Genomic DNA, 23412 nt, shown 5'->3' with positions numbered 1-23412 from the left:
CTCGTATCCCTCTTTGCATTACAACCACTCATAAATGTTTGCTGACTGGAGTGGGGTTGTTTTTTCTCCCTGTGTCAAGACGGTCCGCCCCGCTGGCTGGGACCCGCCCCTTCTTAATAATGTGAAAGGAACAGGGAGTCAGCTACACAGTGTTATGCAAATACAACACACTGAAAGGCTATAAAATGCAGTTAGTGCTTTAAAATCCACTTGTATTTGTGTTTTAGCAAATGGTCAGTGATGAAGGAAGTATTCCCTTAATTTACTTAAGGAAAAGAAGGAGTACCATACTGTAAAAATATTAAATTACAGGTAAAATCCCTACATTGAAAATGTAAAAGTGCAGTCATGGTATTGCTAGCAAAATGCACTTGATGTACCAAAAGTAAAAGCGCCATAAAGAAGCATAAAGAAATATGGCCCCTATTCATTTCACTGATAATGTGTAAGCAGCATTTTACTGCTATAACAAGATGGCGCTATTTTTAAGTATTTTATATACTAACATACATACATACATACATACATACATATCACAAGTACCTCAGTACTTCATGTAGTAAATTTACTAAGTTACAACTCCATTGCTGCAAATGGGTTGATGCCATCTTTTGCCAAATTAATCCATTTTCCATTTGAGTGTTTATTTATTTGAAATAAATGTTACAGATTTAAATTGGTGTCAGCACAAGATGTAGAGCTCATGCTGTATTGTTGATGAGGTGAATATTGTGCCTGGCCCTTTAAGGAAACAGTCCTTCTCTCGACCATAAGCTGGTGACACTCAGTGGACCAATCAGATGGTTTGTTTTGGTCCCGCCTTCTGCTTCGTGTATCTTGACACGTGGAGGGGGAAAAAACACAAACCCAGATAAGACATGTGACTGCTTTCAGTGCTCAGCTCAGCTGATTGGGAGCTGATGGTAGAAAGAGTGATTGTACCCACCCAATTGCTGGGGTCGGTGTGATGATGAGTTGTGTACTGTCAAGGCAACAAATGGATTCACAAATTTAATTGTCACACATGCATGTCAGTGTCCCATTAGGCAGCATGATATTCTATGTTTTTCTGTCTAAACGTGTCATGCAAACATAATCAGACATAACATAACCACTGGTTTAACGTAACTACATTTGTGTGTTTGAGTGCAATTTTGAGGTACTTACTTTACTTGAGTGTTACCTTGTTATGCTACTTTATACTTTCAATTGTGGGACTTTTACTAGTAATGGAGTATTTTTACATTGCAGTAGTTCTATTTTTACTTAATTAAAGGATTTGAATATGTACTCCACCACTGAACATAATATAACATAACATAGCATAGCATAGCATAACATAACATAACATAACATAGCATAGCATAACATAACATAACATAACATAACATAGAAGGAATCAAATGTTCTTAAATACATCCTGGCTTGATAATGGCTCGACAACAATGTGTTGATATAAGCATACAGCCATTTTCAGTTCAGCCCCTGAGGGCACCCATTGTTAAGCATGGTGTCCTCCTTTGATGGATGCACAGTGACAGTGAAATAAACAGCAGCCGTGGCTGGTGACCCTCATTGCAGAGTGGGGACATGCCTGCCCATGGCATCACTTGAAAGAGGAAGAAAAAAACAGAACAGTACAGTGAAATCAAGCCTTATCTGCAAAAAGGGGTTACTGAGTGCAAAACAACCAGGCAAGAAGAGTGAGACTATTTGATCCATCGTGTGAGTCAGATTTTTCCCAGGAGACAATTTTTGGATGAAAGCAGATGCTGTTGCTTTTGCATTGAGCGTTGGTCAGCCCGTGCAGGATGTTATGTTTTCACACTGTCCCACTCCTTTATTGTGCAGCTGGCAACGTGTGAAGTGTGATTTTCTCAACTTGTCACAAAATTCCCATGCACAGACCAGCAAACAACCCCTGCTCAGCCTTGTTTAAGCTGCCGCATGACAGCTCCCAACCCCCCATCCACATCAACCCCCTCCAACTCCAATCCTGCAGCGAAAGGGACCCCACCCAAAATTTGGAAGAAGACATCAGATGGTGGTTGTTTTTTGCTCACTCTCCCTTCCTCCCTCTCTTTATATGTGTGAGAACATTCAAGCAGACTGCATGCATAGGAATGAACAAAAATAACACACATTTTCAGTTATTTTGCTGTAAATCTCCACAGCCAAACAAGTGTTAAACCTCCCTTGCATGCATGTTGCATTAAAAAGAATTAGTAAAAATGGAAAAGTAGGTAGTAGTACAAAAGTAGGCATTTTTGACCCAATGGTACTCTCATTCAAGCTGAGATGGTGTTTGTATTTCACAGCTGCAACATGAAGTAATTTAGATGAACCCAAGTTGTATGTTAGTAGCAAATGCTATACTATTTTATCTGTTGTTGACTGATGTTAAGATATTTATGATTTGAAGGATGCCGCTGTGTTATGGGAATAATAACTAATAAATACCTCATTAAAGCACCTTTTGAAGAATAAAAGCTGGATCAAAACAAAAAAAAAAACACACTGGAATTAAAAAGTTTAAAACATCAGTTTTGCAACAGTTTGATGTGGTATTCAGGCATTTAAAGCTACTTTTCAGAGGTGGAACCTTTCAAAAATTAATTAGTCCACTGTGCGCTGCATTTGAAAAACAAAGAAATGAAAAAAATCGAATTGCCCATAAGCATTTCATCGCTTTTTTCTCCCCCGAGTTCCCTTTATCAATAACTAATTAATGTTCCCAAACAACAGCTCCAAGAATAGCACATTTCAATCACAGTCAGTTATCTCATTGCCAATGGACTCTGGGGTATACAGTAGTTTTTCTTAAGTTAAGCTGTGGCTTGGTGAAGTCTTTTTGAACACAGAGCTGTTAACCACATTTGTGTTGCAAATCGGATATTTTTCTCTGTTTTGGCAGAGAACATAACATGATGCGCTGTCAATGCAAGAGATTCAGAAACACAAACGTCATGCATTGTGCAATCTCATCCACTGTTTTAAGTCATTTGCCATCTTTTACTTTCAAGTGCACAGCTTCAACCCCTTTGAAGAGGGAAAACAGCCTTTGTGTTGGTGCTGAACTCAGAACTTGTCATCTAAACTGAAACTTCCAGTACCTCTAATGTGTCAGCTGCAGTGGCAGACAATGTGTCCCAGCCCATTTTTATTCGAGCAGTTTTCCCCAGTGAGGCAGTCAAAAATTATCCACAGTGAGTTATTTCTGACTACGTGCTGCCAGCAGAGGTGATAAGGCTCTGGATGTTGAAATTTTTCAAAGTTCACTGCATAATGATACAATTTGCTTTGTGGCTTTTTCCCTAATGGTGCCTGACGTCCAGACGCTTTGTCTTCAATCTTCAATCCATTTCACACACCCAAACAACTCCATCAGTGTTTGTACTTGTACTGCATGCACTCTCGTGTCGCAATTTTATGGTTTCCATCCCCATGCCATTTAATTATCTACCTAAATCCCTGTTTTAGGAGGCTGTTTTTCACATAGATTGATTGTGAAATTTCATGACAGACATGCCAAATCTTCATAGGTTATTGGAAACCTCTGTCCGCCTCCACCCCCTCCTCCTCCTCGCTGTTCTGTCAACACCTCTTGATTTTAACCACAGGTACAGCCGGAGCTCAGCCAATGAACGTGGCTCTCCCAGAGTTCATCCAAAGGTAACACATTTGAAGCCCAGAACCACCCGAGGGAAACACTTCCATGTGATTATGTGTATTTTGACACCACTTTAATGCTATGAATTTAATGTAACTCAATACAGAAGAAATACTCGGCATGTTTTGGATGAAGTGTTGTATGGAAATGAATTTGTGGCATTGTGCTGTTCAGTTTGTCTTCACATGTTTCCAGCTGCGATGGCAAGTCGAAGTAAATAAACGCTTAATGATTACTGAGCAGCAGCAGCAGCTCAGGTGGTAAACAAACCATTTGTCAGGCAGACGGGCGGCCTGTCGACATCTGTGCAGTATCCAAAACAATTCCTAGATCCAATTTGCTGGTGTCCTTGCACTGGTGTATAGCCATAGATTATTGATGTCACATAGTTACTGTTTGATATGGCTAGGCTACACCTTTTATTACTTGAAATGCAGTGTGAGTTTACTCATCATTTGTTATGATTTGATTAGTATCATATAACACACACTCATCCAACAGGCTTCAACACTTCATCAGTCAGAACTGACTCACTACTCCTTGAAATCTTATGAATTAGATGACTACTTGAACTGAGCCTTTCAGTTTGTCTTGCAGTTAAAATGTTTACCAGGACAGACATCTTTATGAATTACAAGTCACAAAGAGGTCTTGAAGAAACCACCAGACTCTAAAACTGTTCCAGGAGCACCTGTGCGCTGACCTCTGTGCAGAACCTTGTAAGTACTGTGTGTCTGCATGGAATTTAAAGGATCATTTCGGGTTTATTTGAATTTTGATCTTATTTTCATAGTTTTGGCCAGTTTAGCCATAGTTTTCTTCTGATCTTATATCACTTTGCTCACCAGCGTAATTGCTGTAACAAATTAACAGTTTTGCTAGATTATCTTAATCACTTTTGGAGGTAAAAGTGAAAGTAAACAAACTTGAAATGTCGCTAATGATCTTTCATTGGACAGGAAAACGGTGTGGGCACAACTGCGGCAAGTATGGTGGGTTAAAGTTGGAACCAGGAAGTTGTTTTGTAAACTGTGATGGATGTTTACAGCTGACGGTTTGGGTTATCATTTATTCTTTTATTTGGGGTTTTATCTTCCTTTCTTTAAAACCCATTCTTACATCCATATTGGATGATTCTACATCCCGCAATTTACGTCCAGTGCTTTTATGTTTAGTGCTAATGCAGGAAGTAGTGTGCCCTTTATGTAGCAAGGCTGTAGCAAGTGAGGGTGTGGAGGTCAGGGAGGTGGATAGACGTGTAGCGGGTCTGACTTTCATGCAGGAGACCGGAGTTTGTGCACCATGACCTGCAATGTTGGCACTTTTATTAACTGTAACCACAATCTTTCTTTATCCTTTCCTTGTCTATAGTATTATTCATACCAATAACACTGATGGCCAAAATTATGAAAATAGGATACTAGTTGTGATAAACCAGAATTATCCCTTAACAAGAAGACATAAAAACACAAATTATGGTTGCCATGTGTCACGTGTTCATTAAGTCAATTTTCATGTTCTCTTTCTGAATAGAAGAGTTAGCTCTTAAAATTAGTATTGGAGTTTGCGACTTTGAGATCTATAAGTGAGCTTGTCATTTTGCTCCACTCTTGCTTGTTGAGTTTTGAGGGAGAATGAAGTGGATGCACAGTGGTCATCCGTCCACTCACTCGCTGCACTCCAGTTTAATTCTTGTAACTCAGTGTGCACTCAAGAGGCAATAATGAGATTTTGGGAAGCCCGTGTCAGATGTGATGAACTGCTTGCCTCTGTTAACAGAGGGTTCAAAGGGGGGTGGGGGAGTTAACATGTTGGTGAAAGATAGGTCTGAGTTTGTTTTTTAGGGTGGGGGAGACCGAGATATTCTGTGAAACACAGAGACAGTTAATCTTGTTACCTCACAATCTTGACATGTTTTGAGCTGTGACAGAGCAAAAGTTCAGGTGCCAGTGTACAAGATGTACCAACGTGTGCTTCTGCAGTTCTTCATCTCTGCTTTTATACAGTTCCTCTTCAAAGATGTCACACAATTTTCTAAATACTTCATTGGCTGCTAAAGTGTTGGTAGGTAGGCGCTGTGCAGTGGATTAAAAAAAGAAAGCAACGATAAATCATTGAAGGAAGGAGACATGGATGGAAATAGAGTTGGAGTTGCTCTTGTTTCTACGGTAACTGTCGATGGGGAGGTACCATGGATGAAAGTGGAGGGAAAACAAACCTCCCCGCTCCGATGGCAACAGCACAGCAATTGGTTCTCGTTTCCTGCGAGGACAGGAAGAAAAAAAAAAACATAACAAGGTCCCCTAGTAGCCCAGGAGACACAGTTCGATGTTGCATCAGAAAGCAAGAGGCAGGGCAAAATGAACACGCGCTCGCAAACATGCACACTCAACTGGCACTTGCACATACACACACTCGCTCACTCTCACACACGCACACACAATCACATGCTCCACTTCACCCTGCAGCCGCCCCTCCCGCTCCTGCTCTCTCACTCTCCCGCCAAAACATCTACAGCACGTGAAACCTGCCTAGAAACCGAGGGGAAACTTCCGCCTTGCTCTGATTGGCTGAGCTCCCTAGCAACCGCATATGCCCAACCAGCCAGTCAGGCGCGCTGTGAGAGGCACACTGACCCAATGAAACAGATCATTCAGAGGCGCGGGCAGGCACAGTGACCTGGTAACAGTCAAGAGAAGAAGTCAGGGAGACGCTGCAGGGAGAGAAGGAAAGCTTTCTGTGATTGGCTCACAGATTTCCTCTTTGTTCTGATTGGCTTGATGCTCTCCTCTTTGCAGTCATTCATACATTTCTCTGCCTGCCTCAGCAGTAGCTGCTCTGTTTCCTCCACCCTCAGCCAGTTCGTTCAACTTCCAGAGTGGCCACCCTGCCCTCAAGGAAATCCACTGCCCAAGGTCAAGGCAAAGACTGCGCTGCTGAAATGGGATTGGTTTAGACAGGCAGGAGCAGAACAAGATCCTAGTAACAAGTCTACCTCATCATGTCAGCATGGGATTAAAGCTTGTGATCAACAACTTGTTAAACAACACAAGTGGTCTTCCTGTTGTCGCTGCTGATGAGCTTGTTATTGTGTTGCTTGTAATGGACACGGGCCAGTGAAAGGCGTAATTAGCTTTTCACTTAATAATGCAGTATTTGACAGGGCTGTTCTCCGGGCAAGTTGAAAGACACAAATTAGCAAATGGTTAGTTTGTTTTGAAAAACCTTGCTTTTTGAAGATAGTCCGGGCGAGGTTTGCAGAGTCTTTTTTAACATTGCAAACTGCTTGCTCCAGTAGTGTGGGGAATTAATGTCAATACCCCGCAGGATCAGGAGTTCACATTGAATAGTTAATGAGTTGGGGGAGAGAAGGACTCCAATAATTCTGTGAATCGAGCACGCCATGCATACTGCCTAATTTAACATAACTGCAGGCAAAGACTCACTCAGGCAGGAACATTATACTGCTATGATTAGTAAAAACAACATTACCATCCAACACAGAAATGCTCATAGCTCCCTAACAAATTAGTTTACTCGGGTCGGAAGATAAACTGAATCTATATTAGAGAATTTATTTTCGCTTTCAACAATAAATGCTGCACTGTGTTATTTATTCTGCACTGGAGGTTTCATTTTAAATTGTGATTTGGAGCTAATAAGTGCTTTCAAGCTCTTTACCAATGGTACAATAGACCGTTTGTACTTTATTAAACCCACCAGAAAGTGTTTTTCATGGAATGATATGACGGAGGTATCATGTCAGAAGTCAAGACATGCATGAGTCAAACAACTGCAGTCAAAAACAATTTCTCCACCTAGGGGACTCCCTAAAATTCTTCCTTCTGCATTTTGTATGTGTGTGCAAGGGAACATGCATTTAGTCAGTATGCATGACTTTGTTCCCCAAATGAATGAACTTCTATTAGGAGTCCCCTGGGTCTGCGGTAGCCTGAGGAAGATAGAAGATAAAGATCACATTGCGTTTAGCGGTCCTCACAGGAGGATTTGTCATAGGGAAACTCTTGTGAAATCTCAGATGGGAGTTTCTAGCATATGCTTATTGTGAGGATGAATATTAGCTCGTGGGAGCTAAGCACAGTCTACATGATGTGTGCAGTTGAGATTAAAGGAAGCCTAGCAAGCCCTATATCATAAATTAAATCAGAAGGTTTGATCTTCCAAGTTGAAATGTGAACTGTCAGCACCCCAAGAAATTTTGCAGACCCTGCTGTTACAGGGTCAGAACAAAACTCTTTTATTTGCTGCACAGACCTTCATACCTCTATCTTTCTTGTTCTTCTTGTTTTCTTGCAATCTTAGTTTTCTCTCTTTGCCAAGGCCTCATTAATGTCAGAGGGGATGACTTCAAGACAAACAACCCTTGAGGGCCTTTCGAAATGGCCTGAAGCAACCTATGACTCACCTAATTTAAAGCTGCATTGTAGGAGACCATAAATCCTCCCTTTCAATACATGGCTCCGTCTTTCACCAGTCTAGGCACTTCTTGGAAGCCGATAATGTGTCATGATTTAAAAGATTTTATGTTTTGTATTACGTCATCCCTCCAAGCTATAGGGATTTACATATCGTTGGGCTTCTGGGGGGGATGAGCAGTACGCTGTGCTCATCCGTGAAATGACCTATTCAACTTTTTTTTGTTTGGCCTGTAGAGCATCGCTTCTGCTGTCTGTGTGAAGCTAATTGGATACAGCGGAGCACCAAGCAGGGCTTCACAGCCAAGGGGAATAATTTCAGGACATAAAGCATAAAGGTATTGTCTCCATGAAAACAGTGAGCGTTCAGCATTTTAAGCACATCACCATCGCCGGAAAGGACTGGCAGAGAGAGCAGGAAAATGAAAGATGTTGGACAGGCCTGTGAATAGACGGCCAAATCCTCACACACTTCCTTTTAGTTTTGATTCCACAGGATGTACTATTATCATGCAAATAATTAGTTTAGCAGGAAATGCCAAGGAAGGGATTAACATATGCAATATTCATTCATATTAAAAGAGGTCCATAACGTTTGGCTATAAATCTTCAAAATACTGCTCAGTCTTGTTCTCATCATCTTAATGAACTAAGTGCATGGTTGTTATTATGGTATAATTAAAAACTGAATATACTTGTCGTGGAAAGAGAATTTTAAATTATACAAATGCTGGGAACTTAGCTTTAATTGCACCTCGTTTATTCATTCAGCTCTGACCTACATAGCAACTTTCCCAAAAATCATTTATCAACCAAATCAATTATCCTGTCTTGGATTAGTAGACATAAAAGACCCACTAGAACTTTACAACATCACCTCTCTGACATGGTTTAAAGATACAGCAACGAAAACCAATGGAGCAGCTGCTCCTTTCTTTGAAATCTCTCACACTCGAGCAGCTTCCTGGGCAGCCCCGGTGTATCTCAGGGGGGTCAGCAGCTCTGAAGGATCTCCACTGTGCTGCTGAAGATTGCCTGGAGGTGTGACAGCCGCCCTCTGATCTACCGGCGCCTCTGAAGATCTGAGGACAGACTTTGCCCATATCGTCAGTCGCAAGCGCTCCTCACATTAAAGCAGTGGCACTTGAGCAAGCCACGCAGGCACACAGCGTGAGCCCTGATTTCCACCGTCTTCCTGAAAATAAAATAAAGAGCTGGAGAAAGGCAGACATACTGTAACCAAGTCAGTCCCGGGCATGTTTTGAATAATTTTAAGGTTGTCTTAATTAGACAGCCATTATCCAGTACCTCAGTCAGCGCACATTAGAGTGGTTGTGCAAAGCATTTTAACTAACACCCACCATGCTTCACACCTCAAATGTTAGAATATGCTGAATGCAATTTTGTACCCCTCAGCAGCGGCTTTGCTGAAATTTGTCAATCGGTGTTAAGAAATGATCCAGTTACCACAGAGGAATTTTATGCTTGTGAAATTCTATTTTCTGGTCAATTTAAGACAGAAGGAGGAGGCTGCATGACTGAGCTGCAAATTAATTTTACTGTCTTTACTCTGGCTTCCTTCCTCTTTTCCCAGGGGCTTTGCTTTTTGGGTGACTGAGCCTTACACAGCTTTCTGTCACCGCTGGATGCAGCACATGGGCAGCAGATGTTGGCAGTCTGTGTGCCAGGATGGTATTGGTACCAGAATACCCCTTGTACCCTTGTGACAGATGTGGCTCCAGTTCAGGCAGAGAGTTAGGCCATCACACCTGTGACCAGGACCACCTGCTTTTGACAACCAGCACATTCCTGCAGCTCGCAGTCAGTGGAATAAATGTTATGAATTCACTGTGTGTGTGTGTGTGTGTGTGTGTGTGTGTGTGTGGTGGGGTGGGGTGGGGTGGGTTGGGGGGGCTGGCTATACCACACTCCAAAATATTGCTTCGACAAGGATTTGGAAAATTCGCTAACATTTGCTAATTAGAACAAGATCTGTGTTTGACTGACAACAGCAAACTTGCGCTGTATCTTACAAGCCATGGGCAGACAATGTGTTGCTAGCAGTGGTATTGAAGAGTACGGACCACACCAGCATCTAAACCCACCAAAGTTTCAGTTGCAGGTACTTTTAAATGCTGTTGATGAAAAGATGTGTGTTCATGTAGCAGGAAAGCTAATCTGGGTAATTTTTTGTTTAAAGTCCATGGTTCTTGTGTTGTGTAGCAGGCTCTTCATCTACATACAAAATTTAAAGTTATTTCGATGAATTAATGTGAAAATAGGGGGCACCATTTCGAAACTAAAAAAAGTCTCTATTTTTGTTTCAGATTTTTTTCTCAAACACAGGACATGTGATTTGCTGTAGTAGACAAGAAAACACATTTAAATGACTGTTCCAAACTTCACGGCAATCCATCCAATAGTTGTTGAGATATTTCAGTCTGAACCAAAGCGGTCCACACCGTTAGTTTGGCTAAGTATATCTTACTTCACCTCAGGCTATGCCATATCTGAGAGACACGAAGTGGAGGTATACACATTAATAAAAAGCTAAAGATCAATGTCAAGTCACGAGATGATGATGCCACTGTTCAAAGCGTGAGCATAAAATATGATGACTTAATGAGCTGTGTTCAGGACCTGTCTTAGGATTTTCAAGAAATGGCATCAAATATTTATGAAGATGTTTCCACGGCAGATATTTTTAATTGTAAGAGATTTCTCCTCTGCCTAGTTAATAATGAAATATACCAGGTAGGCAACCTAACCAGCAGTAATGGCTGGAGACATTGTCTTCTGCTCGGAGCATTTTTGTGCGGATCAAACGATCATCATCCAGGAGCACTCACACACTCAGACAGCATCGTGACAGCCATGCCTTAAATTCAGGAGTTCATAAAGGCGAATACGTCTCTGCCTACTTGAGAGAGGATGAGTAGATTTTGGCATAGTGGATATGAGCTGCAGCTGGCTGGTCCTCCATAGCCAGCAGTCACAGTCAGTCTCCTCATCTTCCCCTAGTCAGCATCCCAGGGGAAGCAGGAATTGACGTGCCATTAAAGAGGCTTTGAAGAGAGGCAACTGTCAGCATGACTGTCTCTCGCTTTTTCAGCAGTGAAGGAACGGAAGTACAGATCTGGGTGCATTAAGGACAGAGTGAACAGCTTTTGGAAATACATCTCACTGTGTCTTGTGTGCTACAACGAATGGGAGATAGGTAGAGTTGTCTCTGAAGCAAAAACTGTGATGGAGAATTTAAAGTTTCTTCCACAGACAAAAGATAACAAGAACCATACAGAAAATATAGATAGTCATCTGTGATTGTTTTACAGACATTTTCAATTTAACACTGAGATACAGCTGTAAATAAACAGTGTAATTATGTAATAGTATAGTAGTTACAGGAGCATCAATTAAGAATATAATTCTAAAGTCATCATATCATAATTTACATTAAAGAAATAACAAAAATAAGAGTTTTCAGTTTGTCCATGACCTTAGTGACATGACAAAGACCTAATTATCTCAAATAAGTACACACACACACACACACACACTGCAGGGGAGCCGAGCGTAACCAAACCCACAATGATGTCACTCATGTGTTCAGTAGCCGGCAGAGTGACTGAGGAGATGACCTCATTTCCTGTGTGGTTAAAGGAGTTTTGGGGACTTTCTCTGTTGGCCTTAAAGTTGTCAGAAAGATTGAAATTACACAAAAACAACATGATGCATGCCCACTTTTCCACCAGAAACTGAGGAATTGTGCAAAAGTAAACGTACAGAAAGTATGATTTTTATTTCTTGCCTGTGCGAACTGTGTTGAATAGTCTTTCTGCTCCTGTTAAAGATGAAGTATACAGTATGTTCCGGTAAGGCATGTTACTGTATATAAAGAAAAGTGTCTGCAAAATGAAATTAATGCATATGTCAGAGCTGAAGCCTACAGAACATAACATCATTAGATTTAATGTCATGAATACATGTCATGCATGTCATAAAAAATAACACCCAAGAGCCATCTTGTCTCACGAGCAACAGTTTTTAAAATCGTTATCCACATTGAACCAGTTCATGTCACGTGTCACACTAAGGACGGCAGCATTCACGCTGCAACCTTCATGGCTTATTTTGCATACTGTTCCCTGATTTTGTTCATTGTTTGTCTGCTGAGTCTCTCTGAATAAGCATGTGCCCCACCCCTCCCTGCAAGCGCCACCGCCACGTCTGGTAGCACAACTGGTGTGGGATCAAAAGAAGTCGTGTAAACAACCCATGAAAAGGGTTATGTTACGGATGACACCATCACTTAATTACAGTGTCTTTTACACAAAGCCCAGTGTTGCTTGTTGCCACCATGGAGGGATATACAGCCATGGATCCAGATGATGCCTGCTGTTACTGGGCTGCATATTTTTATAGTAAAGCCAGCAAAAATGTTAAATAGAGTTAAACAAACTGTGCAATAAGTAGCTCTTCACAAAACCGCTGACTGAATATAAGATCTTGCTATCCGTTTAGCCTCCTTTGAAGCCCATAAGTCCACGACTTAAGTCACAAGTATGGTTTAAATGCTGAAGGAGGATCACATGCATTATAAGACCTTTGACCTTGTTTGTGGGACTGTCCCTCCTGGATGAGATTATAAACCCTGGTTTCTAGTTTCTCACAAATCTGCATGAAAAACCGAAGTCACACTGCCATTATTTCTATTTCTATCTATAGCTAGTCATCATCATCCCACAGTGTATATGACAAGCTATCGTCTCTGCATTTCCATCACATGTTCTTGCAAGGAAGTGAGAAAAACATATATGTGCTCTTGCACTTTTAGTTTTTTCACCTTAATTACAGCACCTGCTGTGAAAACCTCATTATAAACTGGAAGATGATGTTCAACGTGTTTTCACTTGTCGCTTGGTTGATTAGAACTTCAACCCCACTGTCACCTGAGAGCAGCATTTTGCCACATTTGCAATGTTCATTAACAAACCCCAAAAAATGTTGACGTCATAATCGTTCTCATTTCTTAAATATAATTTTAAAGTGATCTTGCGGTGTTATTCTTAGCATTGCTTTAATATTTTTAGTCCTTACAGGGCAGCTACATTCCCAGAGGTGAACCTCATCTGTCCAGACTGGACATAAAAGACTGCCACAACATCCACATGCTGACTTCTTTTTCCTGAAAAGCCCTACAGGTTGTCAGACTGGGATTTTTTTTAGAGCAGTGGCTTTGAAGTCCTCATCCTGATTTAGCAGGGGAAGTGAATGTTTGCTCAGTAGAAAGTCAAGGGAGAGGCATGTGGGTGGACAGAAATAGCTGCAAAACCTTTCGCCCCTCTTTCAGGTGGGTGGACAGGACTTTGGGGCAGCAACGGAGGCAAACAATGACATCAGGATCGCCTCCCACGCACACGTATTTGCACACACATACACACACATTTCAGTACATGGCCTCCGCTCCTGTGGTGAATGAGGCGTCGACGCGTTAGGATTAAGTGATGTCATCCCCTAAGCAGCTCTTCTGTGGTCTCCCTCTGGGACCCCTGTGACCCCTCAGGAGCCACCTGCAGTTCATAAACATCACCCGTGTGCACGTATCAGGGGGGTTCACAGGAAAGGCCACAGCCCAGATGGCCAACAATGGGCCTCAGAGGTGCAAAGGGCCTAAACCAATTCATCACAGCATTCCTGTTGCGTGTTGTCAGCCTGGTCAGGGGAAATCCACCTCAGGAATGCCAGAGTTATGTTGTTACTTTGGTGGCTGAAACCAGTCGGGTCACTGAGTATGAGACCTTTGACCACAATGACAACCTGATAATGTGGTGGCTGTGCAGCCATGTCACTTTGTTTGATTAAATTGATGGAACTCATCAAAACAGACTCTGATTCAGTTTGAACTACTGCTGGCCCATTAATGTCTTACCAATGTTTACCAGAAATGTTTAATCGAAACAGTTCTTCGTGCAGAAGTTCATTGTTGAACTTGGGAACAGCAGTTTGTCAAAATAATCTTCACTCAAGGTCCACTTACTAGGTTTCAGCTGCAACTGACGACAGCAGCTACAAGTGGCAATGATGAGATAATGGTGAATGCTAAAACGTCATGTAACAGTAGCACAAGCAGAGGAGAGTCATACAGGCAACATGCTGACTCTGAAATGTCAGTTACACAGCAATATCTAGCCAACATTAGCTCAAGTTAGCCAACATTACCATAAGCTACCGGCCATACCAAACCAAGTAAGTCCGTGGCAGCAAAATGTATTGAATTTGTGCAAATGTGTGTGAATGTGTGTTTAATTGCTCGTCATTCCTCCTCTCTCATATCATTAATGTCACTATGAAAATAAAGGCACAAATGGCACAAAAACTAACTGAAAAAAGTGTTTGGGTTGTCAGGTTGTAAAAAATGTTTGGCAGGTGTTTATCATCCTCTAGCTTAAATTGCTTTGTCTGTTCAGCTCTTTAATTCGTCATGACCGCAGCCTGCACTCATGGACTGAACATTAAACCACTTAAACCATTAAACTGCAGAGCTGCAAAGCATCTCAACCAAAATCTTTTTTATTAAAATTTTAATGTATCAACAGTATAAAAATGTACAACTTCAGGCCCGATGGCTTTTTTTATATGGCGGGAAACTCATGAACCTTTGTTAATGACCTCCTCACTTTCCCATAAGCCATCAAATCTGCAGTTAGTAATGTTAATAAGTCATTAAAAAAAAAGGTCATAGCTTTCTCACTTACTAATAAGCCATCAAAATGAATTAAAGGGTCAATGAAAAAGATGAGGAGCTTAAAGGGATTTTCCTCAGCCCAAATCTGTTATGAATCTCTTACTACTGATCTATAAAACATTAATACATGATTTGATAACCATAAATAAAGCCAATCGTTGAAACTTGATCAAGTATGTCTTATTAGAAAGAACTAAGTACGGGAACCCTGAGAGCATTTGGTATTAGGTACCTCAGTGATATCTCAGGTGTAGGATAATATCTCTACATCTTAATTAATGTTCCAGTGTGATGAAAACTGTGTCACAAACAGCCCAGGGGTGATGGGAACAGGCCCACTCCTGTACACACACTAATGTGTGTCTAATGAGTCCATCAGCCTGACAGCACAGCGTCCCGGGGGACCCTCCGATCATGATTACCAGTGTATCACACATGAGTGTTCCTGGATTGAGAATGCCATCTGTCATAAGATCTGAGAGTATGTTTACCAAACAGGGGTGCGAGGTAATTCATGTGCAGGCGCACCTGTTTGTTATTTTGGCAAATTAGTACAACTTCCCATCTCGCATCACATCTCTCTCATTTCCTCCATACTCTCCACAAGTCCAATGTGTGCGTGTGTGTAATAGACAAGGTCAGAGCCTATTAAAAGTCTGTATATGTCAAAAACCACCAAGGTATGAATGATTTACCAGCCATACCTCAAGAGCACACGCAGTATATTAAGGTTTCAATAATTGATGCTACATCCCGTTAGTCACCAACACAGTTTTCACACATCAGGTGAGGCAATCAAACTGAAAATGATGTATATCAACTTAACTTTGCATTTCAGGATTGAAAAAGGGCCCCTGGGGAGATACAGCGAAGTGGAATTACTTGCATAATACAAAAAGGCTGCTGCACGCTACACAGCAGCAGCCTCCTCTGCACTCATAACAGCACTTCATGCTGAATGGTTTTAACTCTCAGATTCTGTCAACACTTGGAAAAAGCTATTTCCTTCCACTCGAAGTACAGTAAATATTTTCACCATGTCACTCTCGCTATGAATCCTCAGCCTGAAGATGGAAAGCTTTTCAACAGTCGACACGACTGCTAGCATGTAAACATCCGTCACATGTCATCATTCAGTAATTTGCTTTTATCTCGCACAATGTACAGGTGCAACTCTCTCCACAGGGGTGAAGAATCTTAAAACCAGGTCAAATGAGCCGATTTGATTTGCCAAACAGGATTTAACCAAGTACACTTGAGCTCTTTGATACCTCACATACTTTCGACATCTCAAACATGTATCCATCAAAAACTCTTTGAAAATAACAGTTTGCGCAAAAGAAAGCTAATCCTGCAGTTATTTAACATAATGTCTCTAAAACCCAATATCACTGTATCACTGTTACAACATATTATATTTCCTTGAAAATGTATCTCAAGTTTGACATGTGTACTAATGTTGCCACAGATATTCAGTATGAAAGTCAAATATTTACTCTAATGACTTTTATAGAAAACCTGCTGATGTTGAATGTACTGTATCCAGTCGTAAATTGGTACACCTACAAGGATGTAATGCAGGAATAATAACTACAGAATTGAAAAAACATTACAAGACAATTTTTGTAATTTTTCATAGCTACAGTTTGCGTGTAAGGAGTGGATAATGGTGTGCCATGTGTTACATTTCCACTGTGTTTAGCTGCCATGCTGCCTTGTTGTTGCTCATATTCATACTCTGCACACATCTGTGGACAGTTGTTCTTTCTACATTTGTGTCATGTGCTCTGGTTTCTGGTCGACTTCCTCTAGGTGTGTAGGGAAGCCTTCTGTGCCCCGTGATCCAAGTGTGTGACATACGAAAAGCAATCATATGATAAGACAGATGCTTATGGTTTCCGAAAGCTCTTTTTGCCCAGATACAGCCTGAGTGTGTGTGTGTGTGTGTGTGTGTGTGTGTGTGTGTGTGTGTGTGTGGCGGTGTGGGTGGGGGGTGGGAACTTGTTTACAGCTCACACACGCTGCTTTGAGTCCTCTCGACAGGGGAAGAAAGACAGTGTACCAGAACTTGGCAGAGTGAAAGTGCAGCACACTAGCGGTGAGTTTACAGGGATAAAAATACTGCCGGTGAGCAGCCTCGAGCTCAGCGGTGAGACTAGAGGTACAACAGCCTTTGGGCTTTGAAGCATCACTATCTGTGGCAATCAGCCCAGTATGCTGAAGTAGGTTAAACCAAATCTCCATAATATGCAAATGCCCAGTAAGTCTTCGGATTAAACTTTCTGGAAAGTAAAGTTGCCTTTTTTATACTGTATAGGAGTTGTGTGTTCCTGTTGAAGATATATAGTATCTATTATATGTCCTCTTTCGCACAGCATTTTTACAGCCAGCATAAGGCTTTGGAGCGGATATAAACGCTTAAGCCTTAACCACAGACTATAATACATAATATAATACGTTTCTGGAAAGAAACAGGGTTTGTGGGAAGTCAGGGAAACCTTAAATGAGCAGATCCTCAGGGTGAGGAGCTCAGCGAGGGACTCAGTGCCAACCAGCCCTGCAGCCTGGCAGCTCTCTGCTTGATTGGTCTCAGTGGGCAACTGGGATGGGAGGGCAGCAATCCCATCTACATACACATGCATGCACACAGGCGGCATACACATGCAGGGCCATGCGCATGCTGCCACATGAGCACGCGTACAGTGATGTAAACAAATGCTTTAACAGCACAGAACTCATGCACAAGCTGACATCCGAAAGAAAGCACAGCCATGTCCAAGCACCCACCCACACCCCCGTATGAAAACACATAACACCCACGTTCAAACACATGACACCCACACACATTAAGAGTCTCACACATCGCAGCTATGAGCACAGCACGGGGGGGCTGGGTTCACATTGCCTGCATGTTCTGCGCCTATTCAAAAGCTAATTCTTCTGCGCTGTGATTCAAAGAGCCTGGCCAGCCACCTGCACTGGTGATGAGGAGAGGAGAGGAGAACAGGAGGGGGAGGGAGGACGACTGGAGGGGAAAGAAAGGGAGGAGGGGAGGTAGCAGTGGAAGAATGACATCACCTTCCCTGAAATGTCACCATTATCTCAAGCCTCGGCTTAGCTGTCTACAGGGGTGACATCATCCTCTCTTTGCCCCTCCCCCCTCTGTTCTCGGCGAGGTTGTGTGCGGTGAGGGAGGGTGTTTGTTTGTGTGCATGTGCATGCAGGCGTGTGCAGGAGAGCATTTTCAAGGGAAGCATGAGTGGATGTTTGTCTGCGCTCCCTCTTTCATGCCTTTAAACTAACAAGAAGTAAAGCCTACTTCAGTGACACTTAAATGGTATTTGCCTCGTTTAGTGTTACAGGATACAATTACAATCAGTGTTTTATTCTAACAAAATGTGATTCAGTTTTAAGGCATATGTTGCTTTGCGTGTTTATTTGCACATATTACTTAGAATATAAAGTATATAATCTATGTAAATGATTTATGAAGTCACACTATGAAGTCAGTTCATCCAAATTATGAAAAACATGTTTTCTCTCTTACCCCTAGTGTTTCTTTCTTTATTTTCAGGGCAGAAAACAACACACAAATCAATGTTACAGTGCAGGGGTTAGCTCAGCAGCTAATTTGAAGCTCTAGTCACAACATTACTAAAACCTGGCAGAAGGATATTACAGAACTGGAGAACTACTTTGTCTTAAACAATCTTAAACAATACAATCAAACAAGTATAAAACACTACCAATAAGTTAGAGTCAATCTATAAAAACACCAGATGATTCATGAGTACATCTGAGTAGATTTTAACCATATTTTAAGTTCCTTAATTACGTTCCCTAAATGCTGATGAGGAATTTTGCTGCATCTGAATGGTATTTAGCCTTACAGATAGCTTTGGTTTTCTGCCTCCACCACGATACAATAGAGGTCAGTGACATTTTGTTTGTGGTGCTTTAACTATTGACAAAACTATTATTTTATTCAGTAGAAACATCTCAGTCCAGATACAGTGTCACTGTTACTCTGTCAACAGTTTTCATAGGGACTATTTTTTTGTTAGAATGTTATTCTAATTTGGGTGAACTGACCCTGTAATGTCACTTTTGAGTCCTTCACACAGTGCTTTGTCCATGCAACCTGCCCATATTCCCATATTATGGGGTTAGGGCGCTCACTATGAGCCGTTGCATTCACACTTCTCTCTTCCCTACTCCTGGCTAACTTATAAAGGCACATATATAAACATGCCCCCCAAAGTGTCCTTTTCTTCTCAAAAGATATCATCTATGGTATGTTCTAAGGCCCGAATAATACAAGTGCCTTATAATAATGTCTCACAAACCTTATTTACAATTTCACGGCGTTGCACACAAACCACCTAACAAACCCACCCCCACCCATCAGGCCACTGCTCCTGTCTTCATCATGTGTCTCAGTAGACCGCTGTAAGGATTGACCTCTGTCATGTTATTACACTATCTGATGCCATCAGCAGCTGACACTCGTGAAATCCACCGAAGCATGCCAGCCATGCCATCACTGCCCCTCGTACGTGCCTCAACACTCCCCGAATATACTCACTCTGGATGACACCCCACAAACGCCTCGTTTAGACCGTGTCAAAGGAGAATGGGGGTGGCAGGTAAATGTGTCATCTCATCTTAACATATCTCGTGTGTAATTGGAAATAAATAGGTTCTCTGGTTATTTTGTAAAACCTCTTCTGTATACTGTCACAATGAGGAACTTGTACATTATACACAGTTATAGCTCTGTTACAGTCTGTGAACAGGCATCACTCTACTGCAAACATGAGAGAAACCACTGACCTTGTAGCGTCACTGGAAAGAAAAATAAAGATCTGAAAAGGGGCGGTGACTTTGTGTAACCACAAAGTTTTATGTTACCGCACCAGAAATAGCCTTATATTCAGGCATTTATAACAGGTGTATGAACTGGAATTTAAACTACATTTGAGTGCGAGTTATCCCCCCAAAAATCTTTTGGGTCAACAAAATCAACGGCCCATTCACGTCACATCGATGGAGCAGAGCCATATTTTACATCTTAATGAGAGCAATGTTTAGTATACGTTCTAACTTAAAGGTGCTATAATCCATTTTTTTATATTAACAATGGTTCAAATGACTGTGTGTAATGTAAAAGGTGTAGCTTGTCACCCAACTCTGACGAGCCCCTCAGCTACAGAACATTTTAGCATCTTTTGACTAATTTTTCTCTTATTCTTTCATACTGTTTTGGTTCACTCTCACCGCTCTCATCAGCGACATTTCCAGTTGAAGCACTGAAGACAAATTTATGGCCTGTCATGTCTCTATCAACCTTTTTGCAAGTCACAGTAAAACAATCAACTAATTTTTAATGCAACTCTGTGTGTATAGTATTTAGTATCTTTTCATTTTTGCTTCATTGCTCATTGTAGATGGTCAGAGTGTATATAATATTCTAGTTACTTATGTAAAGTTACTTGGCATCTGTGTTTACTGTTCCCAATTTCCCTGCATGGGATCAATAAAGTTTATCTTATGTTGTCTTATCTTAATCACCTAAATCACTGTGATTAGGGTTTTTGTTTTACTGAAATGATCAGTACTTTTCTGCTAAACACATTTTGAGTTAGCATTTTCCCTATTTAACCATAGAATCAGCCAAATGAAGTGAAGCAGGATCATCATTTAACACTAAATTTCCACAGCATTCAAAGGTCTGTGTGAAAATGTAAATAGCGTTTTGTGATGCTATCAAACTGTGTTGTTTACCAGTCTAACCTGTCTTTAATGGCCTGCTGTTTTTTTGATGCTTTACTCCGGGACCCATTTAACCACCACTGTGACCTTTACTCTCTCCTCCAGGAGGCTTCATTGTATATCATTTTAAACAACAGGTCTCTATTCAAAATGCCTCTTTAAAGATACGCATGGGATATTCTTGTGCATTTTGTCTTGTTTGCTGAGCTGTAATATGGGGCCCCTGCTGCTTCTCACCTCTATTGTAATGCAGGCCAGGTTTATAATCCACTCCTGGCCCGGGCCACTTCACACCTCAGTGAACACTGTGGACTCCTGCTGAGTTTGGATGGGACTCAATGACCACCCCTTTACAGGACACACACTCCCACACACACACACACACATACATAAACACTAGAGACATACACACCTGCTACCCAAACCAAATAACTCCCCTACTTCTCCTCCACGTTCTGGTGTCCGATCTCTTTGTCTTGCAGGTGTCCATTCCCCGAGTCAAAAGGTGAACAAATAGAGAAACAGGGAGAAGTCATAGCCAACCATTACTCAGAGAAGTGATGTCAACGTTTTGACCTCAGAGGTCACTGCTGGAAGAATGCGGGCATAATGACCATCAGGGGAAAAATAAATATTCCAGACATTATTAAAGAGACAGAAGGTGGGGCAAAGATTTCTATAACGAGTGAGCAGGACCTGGGGGGGGGGGGGGGGGCAGACCTTTAAGATCAAAGCATACCATTTCAGCCATTTGCACAGCAAGCTTTTAGGGTGGGGACTGTGGTCATTAGGGTGGGATGCTTGGACAGGAGTCGGAGTCATCAGAGATTTTACGACACTTCATCCCTCATAAAAGAGCAGCCTCTAAAAATAGGGGCAAGTCCAAATGAGTCAACCTCAAAACATTAAAAAGTTATATTTTCGTAGTCAACACCTTCAGATGTTCTGGACAAAAGTCACACTGGTAGAATAAAAACATTCATTAAACATGACGAACCATATTTTATGCATCGGCAGATAATTTGTGTTATGGATCCTCTTGTGGACAGAGACGGAACTGCTATCAAAGCACAGCAAGATTTATTTTAGAACATGTTAAAAATAATTAATATATAAGTAAGAAAAACAAAAGAAGAATAACCCATAAAATGAACAGCAAAGGTGCAGCAAACTCACAATAAGCAAGGCTGGTAGAAGAAAAAACAATACTACATTGCCAGGGCATACATGTACTGTACCTTTAAATCTTGATAAACAAACACACTAAGGCTTCAGCAGTGGTATTGTGTTACTCAAGTATTGGACATTAAATCAGTTTTCAAGTACTTGACGTTCAGAGGGAAATATTGTACTTTGTATTCCACAACATTTATCTGACGGCAGGAGTTACTCGGTTACTTTACCGATTATCTTATAAAATATGATGTAACTACATTATTATGTAGTTACAATGAGTTCCACCTCAGCCTGCGACAACATTAAAATGCTGCTATTACATTAATGATAAATGGTTATAAAAATCCAACAATATATGTAACACTGATTCTATATTGTCTTATTGTTAGTGAATCCCATGAAAAGAACGAAACCAATGAATTCATCAAACTAACAAGTTTTGTCTGTGTATCCAGAGTCTGATATTTCCTTCACACATACCGTGTTAATATTGCAGCAGTAAATACTCACTGGAGTAGCAAATCAGCAGTTGAAAATAATCCCCAACAAATGCTCCATTTACTTCCGTTTGAGTGACATTTGCTAAAATTCAGGAAATGACTGAGTATTTTTTGAAAGTGAAATGACCACTCAAAGTACTGAGAGACAGACTAACACATTGTTGTGTCTGGTGTTTTCAAAGGATTTGATGACAATAACAAAAATACAGAATATTGCCTGATCTGTATAATGAGTACTTTTACCTGTTAATTTAAGTACATTTTGATAATATAATATAATATCTCTTAAGTAAAGTTTTAAATGCAGGATTTTTACTGCCAATGGAGTATTTTTACTGTATGGTATTTTAATTCTGCTTAAGAAAAGGATCTGAATACTACTCCACCACTGGTAGAACATAATTTAGTTCAATTACTCAAATACTGTACTTAAGTACAATTTCAAAGCACTTTTACTTTACTTAAGTATTTCCATTTGTAGCTATTTTATACTTCTACTCCACTAGATGTCAGAAGTAAATACTATAGAAGTATATACTTTTTACTCACTATAATTATTTGACATCTAAAGATACTAGTTACTAGATTTTACTAATACAACACAGATCTTAAATATGAAATATGATGCATCCTTATAGATTAAACTGTCAAACTATGTATAAAGTAATTAAAATGAGCTCCAGTGCAACCAGCTACAACATGAAAGGTACTTACTGAAGTTAAGATAATTAGTTTACTTTTATTGAACTTTTTGCCAGGACTCTTACTTGTAATACTCTAACATTATCAGTAAAGGATCCTGGTACTTCCTCCACCACTGCACTTAAGAAATACTTGCTAAATGTTTACGCCTATATGCATGTACGGTTCAAGTTCAAGCATATGTTTACTTGTCATTCTGATCTGATTCTGATTCTGAATGAAGCTGAAATAAAGTATTGTTTCTCTCAGGACCTGGGTATAAAATCAACACAACATCAGACAGGCCTGATACTGCTTGAAGGTTTTTCAGTCTGTCTTCACATTACATACCCACAATGACAGAATGAATCATATCATTAGCTCCTTTGTTGCACGCTGCCATAACATATCTGATACTTTTCCCTCAACACC

Source organism: Enoplosus armatus, chromosome 19 (genome assembly GCF_043641665.1).
Source record: "Enoplosus armatus isolate fEnoArm2 chromosome 19, fEnoArm2.hap1, whole genome shotgun sequence".
Taxonomy (NCBI): domain Eukaryota; kingdom Metazoa; phylum Chordata; class Actinopteri; order Centrarchiformes; family Enoplosidae; genus Enoplosus; species Enoplosus armatus.
This window is presented reverse-complemented; position numbering follows the sequence as displayed.